Source organism: Lygodium microphyllum, chromosome 1 (assembly GCF_053477565.2).
Source record: "Lygodium microphyllum isolate KBCC chromosome 1, Lygodium_microphyllum_v1.1.10, whole genome shotgun sequence".
NCBI classification, from domain to species: Eukaryota; Viridiplantae; Streptophyta; class Polypodiopsida; order Schizaeales; family Lygodiaceae; genus Lygodium; species Lygodium microphyllum.
Genome location: NC_141135.1, coordinates 60,492,496 through 60,511,244, shown reverse-complemented (window position 1 = coordinate 60,511,244; position 18,749 = coordinate 60,492,496). Strand labels below are relative to the sequence as shown.

The 18,749-nt window shown below is 43.9% G+C and overlaps 1 protein-coding gene and 1 pseudogene across 3 annotated transcripts in view; both read right to left on the bottom strand.

Moving 5' to 3' along the window:
* Positions 1–18,749, bottom strand: part of LOC148041168 (uncharacterized) — a 149,018-nt gene that overhangs the window by 12,721 nt on the left and 117,548 nt on the right. The window lies entirely within an intron of this gene.
* On the bottom strand, positions 1,684–7,121 carry LOC148041169 (uncharacterized; annotated as a pseudogene).

The window sequence follows — 18,749 nt, the reverse complement described above, 5'->3', positions numbered from 1 at the left end:
CTCTCTCTGAGCAAGCGCAGGTCAACTCTCTGATCTATGCATGGTCACAGTCACGCACTCCCAGATTATATCTCTCTCTCACTCTCGACATAACAACATGCACACTACAAGCGCCCAAGGGCAGCACACGCAGTGCTGATGGCTGGCAGGACCTAGTTCTTAGAGTGCTCGACACAATGTCTTCATGGGAGGTAAACAACTCCTTAGACCTCCCCAAACATACATAACCTAAACTTTAGGGCTTCATGCCTTGATCACTAGTCCCCCAAGAAAATGAAAATCCCCACATACATATAACCGCCCAACATAAAGTGAAAGAACTCATAAAGGAAGAAGATCACCTAGACTTGGCCACAAGTTCAAAGCATGTAAAGAATGCCTTCTTGCATGGTGATTTGCAAGAAGAGGTATATATGGACCAGCCACCAGGTTATGTGGATGCTGTTAGAATGTGTCAGACCTACAACTGGAGAGAACCTCTTAGGATATCGGGGAAGTCACCGAATATGGGATATACCTTGTGGAGATAGGCACAGCACACAAGCTGGCCATTCCCAATGGCCTGGCTAGATACCCTCTATCCGCCGCCTTTACATGTTATCCTCACCGACACGATGCCAGCACAGTAGACTATATTTTTGCTCCACCGATGTTGATATCTCGCATCCAAGACCTCTCAGTATCCCCACACCTTCTCGAAGTTGCAATGGATCATGCCTACCTATCATTCACCATGGACCTCCAATTCACTGACATGAAGACCCATCATGCAACTCACCAACACTCGAGATACCTCTTTTCCAAAGAGACAGAGGAAACCTATGAGGCGGAGATCCTTAGATTGTTGCAGGAGGCAAACCCCGACGTTCCATTACAAGAGCAGACTCAACAGTTCAGTGAGACTCACACATCGTTGCATGTGTAGCCTTCCCAGACCGACGACCCACACAAAGAGCCTCGACCGGGACATAGTACGGGGGAGTTTCGGAAACGGGAGAAACGGAAACGGAAAAAACTGGAGTTTCGGAGTTTCGACCAAATTTTGAAAACGGGGAAACCGCGTTTTGGATTGTACACTAAAAAAAATACAGTAATATGTGAGTATGTAAATATATCAATGTCTACAACAACATGTATTCAAATTTCATACAAAATTTTGAGTCTTCATGTCATATGATTAAAATCACATTTGAGTCTTCATGTCACATTTCACAAGTCACGACTCCTCACACAAGTCACGACTCACGAGTGAAGATTAAGGACTCAGAAGTCAAGAGTCAAGATTGAGGACTCAATGGTTGAAACTTAAAACAGCTTAATACAATTAAGACTCAATTTTCAAAATATAAGGTAACAAAATGAATTAGAATTTATGACTCATGAATAATCTATGATCTAAACTTTAAAGAGCAGTGAAGACTGACATCAAGAACAATGGAAGTTGGAACAAGAATCAAGATGCATAATAAGTGGGATCAAGATACAATGATAGTAACTATCTCATGTGAATAATCTATTATCTGTCAAAACTCCAAAGTCCAGTGAGACTATAAGTATCAAGATCAATGAACAACCAACAACTCTAGTCTGGACTGTGCACTGCTAAACTGACTCCTGTATATCACGAGTCATCTGGACTCTGAGAATCTGTGCACCATCTTCTTGTCCAACTGCAAGGTCCCTGATCGAGAAGTTGATGAAGCAGCCTCAGCCTCATCCTCAAACTCTAGCTCTGACTCTGCGTGTGATGCATGACTACGTGTGGCCCTTACTCTGACCCTCTCTGTTCACGAGTCTCATGCACCGGTGCCGATAGCTCCTCATAGAGTATAGAGTAGATATCCCGCTCCTTCTGTGATATCTGCGGAATGTCACACACCTTCTCTATATGAATCTTGTCAGCATTCACGTGTAAAGGTGAACAAGACAAAGATGTTCAGAATCAGCAATCACACTCAAACAGCCTCTTTGTATGGAGTCTCAGGGTCAAGAATATGCAGGCTAACTTATCCCATATGCACAATGGTGCCTACTGCAGTTTCCTACTTTCCTATAAAGCATTGTACTTGCTTCCTTTCTTAATGCAATGATAGTACTCTTTTCTTATCAGTGAAGTGTCAATGTCATTGTCCACATACACAAGATTGTGTTTATGAGTCCAAGTCTCAATCTTGGAACCTAATTCACTTGTGTAACAAACAGTGTCGTTGTCTTCTTCATCATGAGTCCACACTTCTCATTTCATCCTCCATAGCTTCCGGTTTTGCCATGCTCTAGATCCCGCATTTCTCACATGGTATCAAAGCCCAGTTGGGCATGGCATTGCTTGTCTAGCCTCTCTTGATTCCTTTCAACCTCAGTCTAGCTCAATGTCAGCTCATGACTTCATCTCCCAACTCTACTCTCACTGAAGCTTCCATGGCAGCCATAGCCAGCAGCACCCTGTCAGATTGAGCTGCTTATATCTCACTCCACAGGTCAAATCTCTTGGAGCTTCCTTCTGGAAAAGTATTCCCCAACTCACAAAGCTTCCCTGTATCACATCAATCCAAGACATTGGACCATCTGGAGCTCAGCATTGTGAAAATCCTTAATCTCTGCTCTGTGTCTACCATAGCCAGACAGGACCTACCTTACTTGGAGCTTCCATAACTCTTCAACCAGGCCATTTCAGCCCACGATTTCTTCTAGGGAGTTGTTCCTCTGCTCAAGGCGCTTCATCCTGGCACAACAAACAACCACATTGGCAAGCTACAGCTCTGGCATTGCACAAATTCGACGTCGCTACCCCAGACTGCGCCAATTCTGTTCGCGCCCCCTGCGTGCTGCATACTGTCCACGATTTTGACGATTATGATAGGGCTTTTGTAGCCCATGAAATCAGCTTCCTAGGCATATAAAAATTTTTGAAAATGATCCACTGTAGCTCCTGCAATCAGCAAAAAACCAGGCCCCTGTCTCAGAAACCCTAATTCCACCATAGCCAAAGCTTCAAAATCTTGACATTTTTCACTGTTTCTCTCACTGAAGTTATCAACAGTGATTTTAATCACTGAGCAATACTCTCTGAAGTTCATTAAAGTACTGTCACTCAGATCTGAAGGCATCAGCATCAAATCAAGAAGGGGAAGATCACTTGGATTTTAAAAGAGTAAAAGATTTTTGTAGATTTGGTATTCATTGACACTCAGTTAGTGTTTTTTAGCACTTGTGTCTCTCAACCAATTCTTCTGTTGCTCAAATCTAATAAGTCTGAAGTTGATTTGCTATTGTTCCCGTAAGTCTAACATGGGCAAAGACTCTCCAAATGCTCGATTCAAAGGAGTCGGGTTCCACACTTGGCAAACCCGCATCAAGCTCATCCTGATGAAGAAGGGTCTCTGGGCCATCACAAATGGCAAAGAGAAGAAACCTCGGGACGCAGACCTTGCAACTACTTGGCAAAAGAATGATGACAGAGCTCAGGCCATTATCAAACTGGAGCTAGACGACAGTTATATCCACCATGTGGATAACTGTGAGACCTCACAGGATACATGGAAAAGACTTGACACCCTGTTCGGTGCACAATCTAAATCATCAAAGTATGGTCTCCTAATTGAGTTCTTCAGGCTTGAAATGAAGTCCAGCACATCACTTGCCACACATCTCAATTACATGGAAGGACTCCTAACCCAACTTGCAGGAATCAACATTAAAATGGATGAAGATGTTTGCATCGGTGTTCTACTTAAGAGTTTGCCTCCTGAATATAATAATGTATCAACAACTTTAATCAACATGCCAAATCCTGAACTTGTTGATATCCAGGCATCACTGTTAGAAGAAGAAAAGAAGCTAAAAACTAAAGAAGAACCAAGTACCTCTAGAGATGAGCATGCATTATATGTTGGCAACAGGTACAAAGGCAAGAAGGATCAGCTCTTCTGTGACTTCTGCAAAAGGACCGGACACACCGAGAAATTCTGCCACGCAAGAAAGAGATCCCAAAAGGCCTATCTAGTCGCAATCAAAGAAGAAGAAGAAAATGGAGCAAAGGAAGAAGAAGATGAAGATGAAGACCACCAGGATCGGAAGGACAAGACTCATCAGTCCTTGTACTCTCATAATTCTGATAGACTGTTTTAATAGCCGTGTATTTTCCTTGCCCTAATGCTTCCTGCCATAAGCTTTGTAAACTCCTTATGTAACTTGGCATTACAGTCCTTGTACACTTTGTGAGGCCCCTGTTACAGCCTCTGGATGTCCACCATGTTTATGGTACCCACACTTAGCTTTTTCTGCGACAGCCTCTGGTGTTTTGCCATGTCTGTGGTATGCCCACACTTTGCAGGTGGTTCTCATTACAGCCTCTACACACTTTGTGCCTTTTTCTAGTTGTGATTGAGGAGGGGTGTTGAGAATCAGCAATCACACTCAAACAGCCTCTTTGTATGGAGTCTCAGGGTCAAGGATATGCAGGCTAACTTATCCCATATGCACAATGGTGCCTACTGCAGTTTCCTACTTTCCTATAAAGCATTGTACTTGCTTCCTTCTCTTATCAATGAAGTGTCAATGTCATTGTCCACATACACAAGATTGTGTTTATGAGTCCAAGTCTCAATCTTGGAACCTAATTCACTTGTGTAACAAACAGTGTCTTTGTCTTCTTCATCATGAGTCCACACTTCTCATTTCATCCTCCATAGCTTCCGGTTTTGCCATGCTCTAGATCCCGCATTTCTCACAAAAGATATATCATATGAGAGGAGATTCAATATCTTCAATGTTCAAACTTCATACATATCACAATTTACAATCCAACTTCCAAGCAAATTAGCAATGTCAAGTATCAAGAACTCAAGGTTAAAAAGCTAATTATATATAATACTTATCATTACAAATTTACCTGTGAAGGCTCAAGGGACAGAGTGGTCCTCTCAAAAAGCTGAAGATTACAATGGCAAAACACTAAACGCTCCAACTGGGCAGTTGTGAGCTTGTTTTTCTTTTTGGTGTAGAAGAGCATCCATGTGCTCCAATTCCTCTCAGCAGGCCCTGAACTACAATCTTGCAAGAGGATCCGAATGGCAATGCGTTTCTATTCAAATTTAAAAGATTGAGCTTAAGTAATTGGCAATTGCTAATATGCATGCCACAAAATCAACATTTGAGTGGGCAATAGATTACAGAACTTTTTACCTAGGTTGCATAATGCATTAGATAATCAAGATTCAAAATATAAAAGTTACCAATCACATACCAAAGTAGGAGCACAATTGCCGTATTTCTCCCATCAAGAGACAGGCTGAAGCTGTGTCTCTCGAAGCTTAGCTGTGGGTCAACCAAAATGAAAAGAATGATTACGGAATGCTAGCAAATCATCCTCTACTCTTCTCATCATATCTATATGATCCCCTGTGAGGTGCCTCATGTACTCCATGAAGCCCTTCTCTAACTCCTCGCTAGTGTACTACTCCTCGCTACGCTAAAGGGAATGCAAGATATGTGCGACAGCATGGATTGGTTTATGGAACCAATCCCATCGTACATTCCACACTGCACGAATCTCATCAACCCTATAGATAAAATATGTTGAAAACTTACATTTTAGAATAATGATCAATCATTGAGGAGTCGTTAATACCAAATAATTACACGTGTAAAAGTTAAACAAAAACTTACTTGTCTTGGGGCAAAAAGCTATTGCGAAGCAAGGCCTCGTCAATTTTATCCATATGCTCATATAGAAGCCCCAAAGTACTCCCCTCTATATCTGTGATGCACAATACAATATAAATAGGAGTAAGACTTTTCACCAATGTCTCTGCCTCAATCCACCAACTCTCATTTAAAATATTGTGTCTAAAAGCAAGAGCCTTTAAAGACTCTCTCTCACTCCATAAAACCATTCCTAGCATGCAATGGTCCGTATCAAATTTGGACGGACTCGTATCAACCTCTCCAATACAATAAACATATAAGCAAATCGAGTGGTGGAGGGTTTCAATAGCTCAAGTGTGCTATTGGCTTGAAATATGCTTGTGACGGATGGCCTCTTCTTCACGAATCTTACCATGCTTGTTCTCGTCTTGAAAATGTCATCCACCCAAGATATTTGCCCAACATCTTTAATAAGCAAGTCAAGGCAATGGGATGCACATGGAGTCCATACTGTGCTAGAAAACTCCTCCTGAAGCATACGTCCCATAGACACACAATTGCTTCCATTATCTGTCACCACCTGCACTACATTTTGGACTCCTATGTCCATGATGACCTGTCGCATGTGCTCCCAAATGAAAGCTCCTATGATAATAAGACCTGAGGCAGAGGCATTGATGGCCTTAATGAACATGGTGCCTTTACATGAAGACACCAAAATATTGTAAATATTCCTTCGGCGTATATCTGACCATCCATCGCATAATATTGTGCATCTATATTTCACCCATGTTTCCTTCAAGGGATCCAATTGAGCCTCTATGGATGCTTTCTCTTTTCGAAGCTCCCGTGTGCGTAATGCATCAACGAATGGACCTTCCCACTCACACCCTATGGGCTTACTGCCCTGATTGTCTTCTTGCATTGATGTGTAGTGGCCACATTAAAAGGGATAGCACACCGAATAAATAAGCGTGTGAGTTCCCTAGTTGTCTCTACAATTGCCTGCCTTTGAAGTCTTGCATAGACACTTGCACCATGCAAGGAGCCCTTTAGCCCACCACCACTAGAAAATGGCAACGGGGTTCTTTTTGCACTTGGACCCGATACGGATATGGATGCACTTCTTTTTTATGGGCCACTGGCACCTCCAATTTGGCTAGCGCCACTAGATCTACTAGCCTCTCTTTCCCAACTTGTGCTTCATTAGCCCCATGTGGTGTTGATTCATCCTCTTTTAGCTCAATACCCATACGCTTTCGACGCCAAAGATGGAGACTTACTGTTACTTCTACCGGCACATTTACGCAAGGCCCAATGTCTTTGTTGGAAACGCAAGCCAACTGGTCTTTCACGCGCATTACACTCTTCGATTTCTCCAATCTACAATAGTTGCACCGCCACTTCTTTGATCCGCCGGAGCCCTTGTATCCCTTGATCAGAATGACATGCCTCCAATATGGGTCTGGCACCATGATATGCCTTTAGGAGTTAGGACCTAGGTAATGGATTAAAGAAAAAGAACAAGAAGAACAAGGAGGAGGAGGACGAGAACGAGGACGAGAGTAAGCAAAAGGAAAAGAGAAAGAGGAAGAGGAAGAGGAAGAGCAGACGGGAGGTGGTTGTTGCAGGTGACAAGTCCGAGGTGAGGAAGGAGAATCATTGCGAGTCGCGACCGAGATGGGGATTAAGAAGACCTACACGAGAGAGAATCAAGACGAAGTGGGGAAGGAGAAGCGCTGGACAACCACACAAAACGGGGCCAGCGGGCCGCAGGATCCCGAAACGGCATGCAGCCATTTCCATCCCAGTCCGAAACGGCCGGTCCGATTCAGACTCTCCGAAACGCCGTTTCGGGGTACACTGGACCCGGGTGACACCTCGAAACAGCTGGTATGATGATGAGTGTCATGAGACCAAAGCACGGCTACAAAGAGAGATAGCACTGGGGTGCACTACCCAGAGACAAGCACAGATACTCTTTAGACGCCTCACACGGTGGAAAAAGAGGTCCACCGCTGTATGGGAAGCGTATGCAACTAGTCTTTATACTGTGAAGGGTCAGCCATCTCTTCCTGACCCATTTCAACATTGTCCAGAGACCACCACTTTCTTTACAAAAAGTAGGGTCCGAAAGGCCATTGACAGACTTAGCAAAGGAGAAAACACAAGATCATGATGGATTAGTAGCCGAGCACTTCATCCATGCTAGAGATTTGGTGGCAGGATTCCTAACTTACATGTTTGATAGAGCCATGTATGAAGGCCTACCAGAAAGCTGGAGCACGAACATTATTGTGTCTATTCTCGAGTCAGGGTACCCTACTCTACCCAGTAACTATCGGCCAGTAACTATCGGACTATCGTGGTTGGGCATACATTGGCTAAGTTGATCCTTCCATCCTTGAGCATGAGTTAAGCAGGTGGGCAGAGATGTGGAGTCTTAGAGCACAAGGACAGGCTGGCTTTAGGAGAGGCTTCTCCACATTGGATAACATTCTCACACTCAGAGCGATCATTGAGGAGGGAAGGGCCCATGGCCAACAAACCTACTGCTACTTTGTGGACTTCCGCAAAGTCTTTGACACAGTACTGAGAGACACACTGATAAATAGATTGCATGCCATATGAGTACCGAAAGAGCTCACTTGGGGTATTTTGGCACTGTATGAGAACGTTGTGGATAGAGTTCGAATACCTGGGGGGCCTTTCGACACCTATTTACTCCACCATTGGAGTGAAGCAAAAATGCCCCCTCTCTCCGACACTATTTGGCATATATATTGATGGCATTGCTCATTACATTTCACAGGAAGGAGATATAGCAGCCCCGCTGGCTCGCACTTCGAGACCTCTTCTATTGTATGCAGATGACATTGTAGTGATAGCTAACTCTCCAAAGGGTCTATAGAGACACTTGGAGGCATTACATTCCTATACTTTGGATGGTGGGCTTTCAGTGAACCTTGGTAAAACCAAGGTGATGGTATTTAATACTACACCACAGTGGGTCAGGAGATCAGCACCTAAATTCGCATATGGATTTGAGGAGCTGGAGTATGTGGATTCTTATACATACCTGGGAGTCTTATTCACAGGGTCCACCTTTTCTATGGGAGAGACAGCAGACACTAGACTGACTCACGAATACATAGCATTAGATGGTTTAAAGAGGATGTACTCACAAGTGAAATTCCAAGAACCCCGCACGAAGCTATGGCTCTTCGATACACTAGTCATATCCACACTACTTTATGGAGTATAGATATGGGAGCCCAATCTTAACCACCGTAGCAGATCAAGGCGCGCTTATGACCGATGGAGATTGATGGTGACCCCTAGTGTCCATGATATCCAGGATGATCAGATGTAAGGCCTTACAGCCACATCAGATCATCAGAGCCGAGCTAGCAGCTACACCGATTGTGGTAGAGGCCCTCACCCAATCGGTCACATACATACATAGCCTATGGGACTTATCCAAACACAGATTTGCACGGTTGGCGCTTGAGTCCTCCAGGCAATTTGCCACAGAGGGTGATACTTCATGTTGGTATGCATAGATAACGGCCTAGTTTGAGCTGCATGGATTTAGCATGGACAAGCTACCCCCCTTCCAATACTCCCTTGATGCACCATCTCTTGATCTGAGCATGTTAGAGATCCGAAAGATCATCAGGATGGATCTTACCCAATTGGATATCAAACGGACATGGTTGATGCCAAGGAAGGAGTTAGGGACAAAGATGGCTTTCAACCACGAGTATTTCCTTCATACTACAGATGATGGATTTATTGTTCACCCGAGATACATGGGCACCCACCTTTCCCCTGGGATCAGATATACTATTGGCCAGTTGCGCACCTTCTCACATCAGCTAGACATTGAGACTGTCAGATATAGATCCATTTTACTAAAGGAGCGCATATGCTAGATATGTCAATTACGGCTAGAGACAGAGGAGCATTATATATACCGCTGCTCAACGTCTTATGAGGTCCGTGGTCGTTTCCACTGTCCCTTTAGAGACGGATTTGGACCACTATCCAGAGTCATGGATTTTACCAATCAGCGATGCCTTGCCTCTTTCTTCTTGAGATACGATGGCTTCGTGACATGTGCGTCAGGAGTACAGCTGCTCCAGGACATCGAGGCCCTTCACAGAGGCAGCTCACAGACTTCTTTGCAAAGTAGACTCAGAAGACTTCAATAGAATTACAACCACAGTCCACACGAGAACCTCTCTCACCGCCACAGTCCACACACAGACAAGGAATACTAATTGATCGAGCCATTCAACTTAGCCAATCCAGACGTCCTAGGCGCCTCGACACAGACACAAACGACACCTTCATAGGCGGATACAGGGGATTATTGCTCGGGCTAGATCTAGGCCATTCATACCCACATGAGATTGTACCATTTGGAGCTCATTGTTACTAGATAGAGCTCTAAGTTTTACACATAGCCATAGTTAGTTTCCTTTCTTTCTTTTTTTGCTTTGTGCTACATATTTTCCCCAGACAGTTGTACCATCATACACATGATTGTAACTCACGGTCTCATAGGTCATTTTCGCCTTTTGGAGACATTAATATATCATTTGGTGTAGCCATCCCACACTCATGATCCACACAGAGAACCTGCACCGGGGTGACACCTCATAACAGCTGATATGATGATGAGTGCCGTGAGACCAGAGCACGGCTACAAAGAGAAATAGCACTGGGGTCCACTACCCACAGACAGGCACAAATACTCTTTAGACGCGTCACACGGTGGAAGAAGAGAACATTCTTGGCCCAACAGGAGCGAGACCTATATCAGTTATTCTTGAGCCAAGACTCTAGAGAGCCTTGGAGGCTTTTCAAAGGGCATTGCCCGACCACGCCTATTACGTCCACCGCTGTATGGGAAGTGTATGCAACTAGTCTTTATACTGTGAAGGCTCAGCCATCTCTTCCTGACCCATTTCAACCTTGTCCAAAGGCCACCACTTTCTTTACACAAAGTAGGGTTGGAGGGGCCATTGACAGACTTAGGAGCATAAAGCACAAGATCTTGATGGATTAGTAGCCGAGCACTTCATCCATGCTAGAGATTTGGTGGCAAGATTCCTACCTTACATGTTTAACAGAGCCATGTGTGAAGCCCTACCAGAAAGATGGACCACGAACACTATTGTGCCTATCCTCAAGTCAGGGGACCCTACTCTACCTAGTAACTATTGGACTATCGTGGTTGGACATATATTGGCTAAGTTATATGCTTTCATCCTTGACCATGAGTTAAGCAGGTGGGCAGAGATGTGGGGTCTTAGAGCACACGAACAGGCTAGCTTTAGGAGAGGCTTCTCCACGTTGGATCACATCCTCACACTCCGAGCGATCATTGAGGAGGGAAGGGGCCATGGCCAATGGACCTACTAATGCTTTGTGGACTTTCGCAAAGCCTTTGACACAGTACCGAGAGACAAGCCCATACATAGATTGCATGACATGGGAGTACCGAAAGAGCTCAGTTGGGGTGATTTGGCACTGTATGAGAGAGTTCTGGGCATAGTCCAGACTCATGTGGGCCTTTCGGCACCTATTTACTCCACCATTGAGGTGAGCAATGATGCCCCTTCTCTTCAACATTATTTGGCATGTACATTGATAGGATTGCTGATTATATTTCACAAAAAGGAGATAGAGGAGCTCCACTAGCTGGAACTTGGATACCACTCCTATTGTATATAGATGACATTGTATTCATAGCTGACTCTCCAGAGTGTCGACAGAGAGACTTGGATGCATTACACTTCTATACTTTGGATAGTGGGCTTTCACTGAACCTTGGTAAAACCAAGGTGATGATATTTAATACTACACCACAGTGGGTCAAGAGATCAGCACCTAAATTCACGTATGGATCTGAGGAGCTGGAGTATGTGGATTCTTATATATACCTGGGATTCTTATTCACAAGGCCCACCTTTTCTATACGACAAGTAGCAGACACTAGACTGAGTCGCGGATACACAGCACTAGATGATTTGAAGAGGATGTGCTCACAAGTGCAATTACAAGAACCCCGCACCAAGCTATGGCTCTTTGATACACTGGTCACATCCACACTACTTTATGGAGTATAGATATGGGGGCCCAATCTTAACCACTGTAACAGATCAGGGCGCACTTATGATGGATGGAGGTCGATGGAGAAACCCCTAGTGTCCATGATATCTAGGATGATTAGATGTAAGGTGTCAGTGCCACATGAGATCATCAGAGCTGAGCTAGCAGCTCTGATGATCTCATGTGGCACTGACACCTTACATCTAATCATCCTAGATATCATGGAGATAGAGACCCTCACCCAATCGGTCGCATACATGCATAGCCTATGCGACTTACCCAGACACATATGCACTGTTGGCCCTTGAGTCCTCCAGGCAGCTTGCAAAAGAGGGTGATACTTCATGTTGATATGCACAAATGTGCTTGGTTTGAGCTGCATGGCTTTAGCATGGACAAGTTAACCCCCTTCCAGTACTCACTTGATGCACCATCTCTTAATCTGAGCATATTAGAGATTCGCAAGATCATAAGGATGGATCTTACCCAATTGGATATCAAACGAACATGGTTGATGCCAGGGAAGGAGCTAGGGACAAAGATGGCTTTTGACCGCGAGCATTTCCTTCATACTACAGATGATGGATTTATTGTTCACGCGAGATACATGGACACCCACCTTTCCCATGGGATCAGATCTACTATTGGCCAATTGTGCACCTCCTCACATCAGCTAGACAATGAGACTGGCAGATATAGATCCATCCCACCAGAGGAACGCATATGCCAGATATGCCAATTAGAGCCAGAGATAGAGGAGCATTGTATATGCCGCTACCCAGCGTCTTATGACATCCGTGGTCGTTTCCACTGTCTCTTTACAAACGGATTTGGACCACTATCTAGAGTCATGCATTTTACCGATCAGCGATGCCTTGGCCTCTTTCTTCTTGAGATACGATGGCTTTGTGACATGCGCCTCAAGAGTACAGCTGCTCCAGGACATGGAGACCCTTCACAAAGACAGCTCACAGATTTCTTTGCAAAGGAGACTCAGAAGACTTCAATACAGTTACAGCCACAGGCCACACGAGAGCCTCTCTCACCACCACAATCAACACACAGACAAGGAGTACTGGTTGATCGAGCCATTCAGCTTAGCTGATCCATACGTCCTAGGCCTCGACACAAACATCAACAACACCTTCATAGGCGGATACATGGGATTATTGCTTGAGCTAGAGCTAGGCCCTCCATACCCACATGAGATTGTACCATTTTGAAGCTCATTGTTACTAGATAGAGCTCTATGTTTTACACATAGCCATAGTTAGTTTCTTTTCTTTTTTTGCTTGTGCTCCATATTTTTAATACCATCATACATGTGATTGTAAGCCTTTTGTAGACGTTAATATATCATTTCATTTCATTCTCTGTTGGGGGGGGGGGGGGGGGGGTTGTGTGTGTGTGTGTGTGTGTGTTCGTTCTATTATGGTGACGAAAGACTTAGAACTATGACACAGAGAGAAAATCACACTGCTGGTGTAGAGCGAACAATGGCCAACCAATGTCAGGAAAAACCAGGTCACCTGATATCATAGAAAAAATCTGCCATACCACTAAACCTCGAATACGAGCCACATGACCATTGATGCCCGAGACCGAATCAAAAAGAAAGGCATTCCGAGTTCGCCAAATATGCCAAAAGGCACTCCATCTAAGGAACTGGAACTGGCTCGAAAAATCAAAATGCAAAGAAGGCACACAGGGCAGCTTTCCCATAATCCATGACGGGGCTGTTATCCGAAGCTGAGTCGCCGAGAGCCAGACGCTAGAAATAAAACACCTGATCTGTCGCGCTACTGGACAAGAGGCAAAAAGATGAAGCAATGTTTCATCACATGTAGTGCAAAATACACAACGACCAGCAGAGATCTTTCGAGCATGCAGCATCTCTGTAGTTGCAAGACCACCAATTAGCAGTCTCCACAGGAACTTTTCCCTGATAGGGAACCTTAGACTTCCAAAGCTGAAGGAATCTTTCCTGCCACTTCTTTTTGTCGTCCCTAATATGCCATAATTTATTCACTTTTGCAATGACCCATCTCTTGGCCTCCACCATCCGATGGTATATGTGGTTAGTAGACCTCTTCTCAAAATCATCTGGAATCACAGACTTCCAGTCACGCCATGGATACAATGGCTATAGCACTAGGTAAAGGAGAGAACCTCTGAAGTGTGACTTGTATGGATGACAAATATCACAATATCCACGGGATACCCGAAAGTGTTGACGAATACGCCGAAAAGAGTAAAGACGGGACTGCCCAAGAATAACACCATCAAAAACTGTCTGCAACCCCAAACGAGCCATCCGATTAAACTAGAGTCTATGCAAATCTTTGTCCAACCAATCCAACAACCTGGAGAAGGATAAAACCTCTCCTTGCAGTGAATTCGCCTCCTTGCAAATCTCAAGAGAGCGCCAAACTAAAAAAAGTAAGATCTCGTGCCAGGATGCAATTTAATGAGAAAGGAGAAAAGATTGGGTGCTCTCTCTCTCTCAAAGTGACAAAAGAGATCGGATGGTGAAAAAGTTTATCTTGATGAGGATCTTACACCCGACCCGCACAATTTGAAGATAGAAGGGCCAGCATGCCAACCCTGTTGAAGGCACATAAAGAAGGTAAGTATGTTGTGTATAGACCCGCACAATTTGAAGATAGAAGGGCCAGCATGCCAACCGCGTTGAAGGCGCATAAAGAAGGTAAGTATGTTGTGTATAGAGATGGTAGAGTAATCATAGCAGAACGAAGGTCATAGCAGAACGAAGGTTTAATGAGACTTGATGTAGGGTATTTTGAGGATACTTTCCATGGGATAGAGATAGCTATGTATAAGAGACACATCAATGAACAAGTTCTAGATTACCAAATGTTGTAGGATACAAATGGGAGAATGTTTGTAGGCCTCAGGCTCGTAGGCTCGAGGAACCAGAGGAACGAGTGGGGTGGCTATGATTTATTGTCAAAGCCTCCAAGAAATTATTCATGTGGTATCACAAGATGTATAGGCTAGATATATATGGGTAAGGCTAAGGATATGGTGCTCGAGGGATCTATGTGTTGTAGCATGTTACTTCCCACCTGCCTATTCAACATTTGCCGTTCAGGAGGGATCACCATTTGAAGTAGTACATGAGGACATTATGAGGTTTGCAAGCATTGAGGACATACTACTATTGGGAGACTTTAATGCTCAAACAAAGAGGGAGCAATCAATCTTTTATGATATTGAACATGAGATGTTTAAGGAGTTGGCATTGGATGAAGACAGGACATCTCTAGATAAGGAGATGACAGCATATTAATCCCATTTGCTAGCATTAGAAAGTACTCATGGATTAGCTATATTCAATGGCTTATCGAGATGGCCGAGAGCAGATGCTTTCACTTGTTGAAATAGCAAAAAGACAGTCAGCATTGTGGACTATGTAATGGGCTCACCAATCGGTCTAGCAACCGACCATGCAATCCTAAAATTCACCCTAGCATGTGGTCAAATACAAGAAACATGCACAAAGATACACCCATTCCCACACTACGAATTTCTAGAGAAAACTTGGCATATCTATAGTGATGTAGTACAAGATGGCTTAATCCAACTAGTTCAGCATGAACCACAAGAGGATGTCACTAAATCTCCAGCAAAGGTTTTACATAATGCACCTACAGAGGCATTTCCATGTAAGATGAGCTATACTACACCACGAAAATGCACTACCCCTCAAAATGCTTGGTATAATAATGAGTGTAGACAGGCTAGGACCCACCTAAAGAGGGATATTATATTGGGGACATGCACACACAAGCATGCACGAAATGTCTTCCGTCGTCTTGTGAAGAAAAAGAAAATGGATTATCTAGCCAAACTCTCTTTGAGCAGGGATGGCAACAAGACATGGAGGAAATTTCATGCTAGACAACCCCCTATTCAATTGACATCACCTACGGTATGGCATGAATATGCTATTGCACTGTATGAGGTTCCATCACAAGAGTAGATTTCCTATCCATCAAACTCTAGGCCAAGACAGTGTGGATCCTTTATGGAAAAATTGGTGAGCTATGCCATTTGGAGGTTATAGAATAGGAGAGCATACTATCAACATGGCCTTGTGGCAGAACATTTTGCACATGCATGTTATGCATTGGCCCCTATCTTGTTAAATATCTTCAATAGAGTTGTGTGTGAGGGGTTTCCAGCAAGTTGGTCTGATCACACAATAGTGCCGATTTTTTTAAGTGGAGATCCATTGGTCACTAACAACTACCGCACTATTATGATTGGCCGCATGCTAGCAAAGATATATGCCTCTATTGCCAAGCATGAGTTGAGTTGGTGGGCTGAAACAAAGGGGATACGGTCTACAAGACAAGCTGGCATCCACCAAGAATACAATACATTAGACTATATGTTCACACTAAGGGCCTTGATTGAGGAAGGACCATCACAAATGCAAAAAACTAATGTTGTTTCGTGGATTTCCACAAAGCTTTTGATATGGTACCTCGTGCAAAACTCATGCAAAGGTTGCGAATCGGGGGTCCCAGAGGATATTCAATGGTGTATTTATACATTGTACGAGACAGTGATAGGTAGAGTACAAGTGCCTAGAGGTATAACAAACTCAGTGTCTAGCACGGTTAGTGTAAAGCAAGGCTGTCCACTCTGTCCTTTGCTGTTTGGATTGTACATTGACAAAGATTTCAGATTACATATAAGAAGAGGTGGTATGGAAGCTAGCTTGGCTAGGGTATTGATACCAATTTTGTTATATGCAAATGATATTTTGCTCATCTCCAATTCATCCAAGGGGCTATAGCAACATCTAGATGCATTGCATGTGTTTTCTGAAGAGAAAGGCCTCAACGTTAATCTTGGAAAGACTAAAATTATGGTCTTTAACACATCGGCAACTTGGTGATACGATCAAAACATCACTTTATGTATGACGGTCAGTCTATGGAAATGGTTACACAATATGTATACCTTGGGGTCACTTTCAAAGGGCCACAGTTTTCACAAAAAGAGACTTTAGAGCCTAGGCTTGCACGGGCATATGTAGCTTTGGGCACTCTAGAGCGATAGTATGCAAACATACAGTTTCAAGAGCCTCGTACAAAATCGTGGCTCTTTGACACTTTACTTCTGCCCACACTACTCTATGGAGCAGCCATTTAGGGCCCAAGCCTTTATCATACTAGACAGAGACCTCTCATGGACTATAACGGACCTGAAGCACAACATTATGATGGCTAGGAAGAAATGGAGAGACTATTGGTCATGATGATAGTATGTATGATCAGGGCGAAAGCCTTAGTACCACAACAGATCATCTAAACAGAGGTGGTTGCAACACTCTTGGTAGTTGAGGCACTATTCTAGGAAATCACCTTCCTCCAAAGGATATGGCAGCTCCCTAAAAACGGATACCCTAAGCTAGCTCTGAAGTCTTCAAGACAGCTTGCAGCAAAAGGAGATAGACAGTGTCCGTATGAACACATGAACACGTGGCTGAACTTGCATGGCATGAATAAAGACAGATTGCCACCATTCAATTACAGTCTTGATTGTCCCACTTTGAGTCTCAGCCGTTCAGAGTTCAATAGAGTGATCAGAGCGAAAATCACTAAAGTGGAAACAAAGAGAACTTGGTCCAAGCCCTCTTTCCCATTAGGCACAAAGATGGCACAATACCAATGTTACTTCTTGCAGCTTTCCCACAACGATTTCAAAGTGAGGCCGAGATATATGGATGCTCAAATTTCTCATAAGCTTTAAATTGCTATTGGGCAGATCTGCACCTCAACACATCAACTGATAATTGAGAAAGTCCATGGAGCCATGTTGCAACAAATCACAAAATGTGCCAACTTTGTGGGTCCGCAGCAGAGACGAAGTAACACTACATTTGTGGATGCACTGAATACTGTGGTATCCGAGGCCGCTACCATTGCCTCTTTTAGGACGGCTTTGAACCATTGAAATAGGTGATGGACTATGAGGAAAAAAGATGACTGGGCCTTTTCTAATTGGAGCTCTAAAAACACAGAGCAACATTGTTACGGGATTCGAGGCAACCCAAGTCACATCCACCCCTCCAAAGACAAATTACAAACTTTTTTAGTCTAGTTAACCCCTCGACCCTTGCCACCTTAGACACTACATTTCCTATTAAGTGCCATCGAGGGACATCATCATGTGGCATCACAATAGACAGAGCTACAACAATAAACAGAGCACAAAGCCCTAGGGTTCTTGCTCAATAACGCAAGCAAGCTCATATGTGACACATTCGCATCGTGATTGCTCGTTATAAACAAAGATTACCATGTCGAGTTAGGTGGGGGTAGCTTGAAAAGTCTTGGTGGATTCCATACATCGAGAGGGAGATATTGTATACTCTTTTTCAATTTCTCTGTTTTTCATATTCTTTGGTTTCCATATTCTTCATTTTCCATTTCAATTTATCATGTAGACTTACACATAATTTTGTTTTCTTCTCTAATGAGAGATCATCATGCTAGCTGTATTAGTTATGGTCTCATAGGCCACTATGGCCTTCTAGAGACGTTAATAGATCTCAGGCCAGAGATTCCCCCTCCCCTTATTCACAGCTCTCAGAGGACATTATTCTGTATTCTAGTTTGGGTGAGGTCTTCTTTATGGGGGACTTCAACGGGCGCACACAGAGCCGACAGTGTGAGAGTTTTGATATGGAGCAGCCAGAGATCATGAGAGCATTAAACCCTGAGGAGTTGGGGATCAGTCGGGAGTCAGCAGATACTGGGCCAGACGCCACAGGGTATGGAGGGCATTTACTTGAGCTTGGTAGTAGACATCATCTCGTTATTTATAACGGGATGGCACGATGGCCATATTCAGGAGGTCTTACATGCTTCCCACATGGGGGGGGCGAGAGTACTGTAAATTATCTACTCGGACCGATCGATGGGATGCATACTATCGAGTCCTTCGGC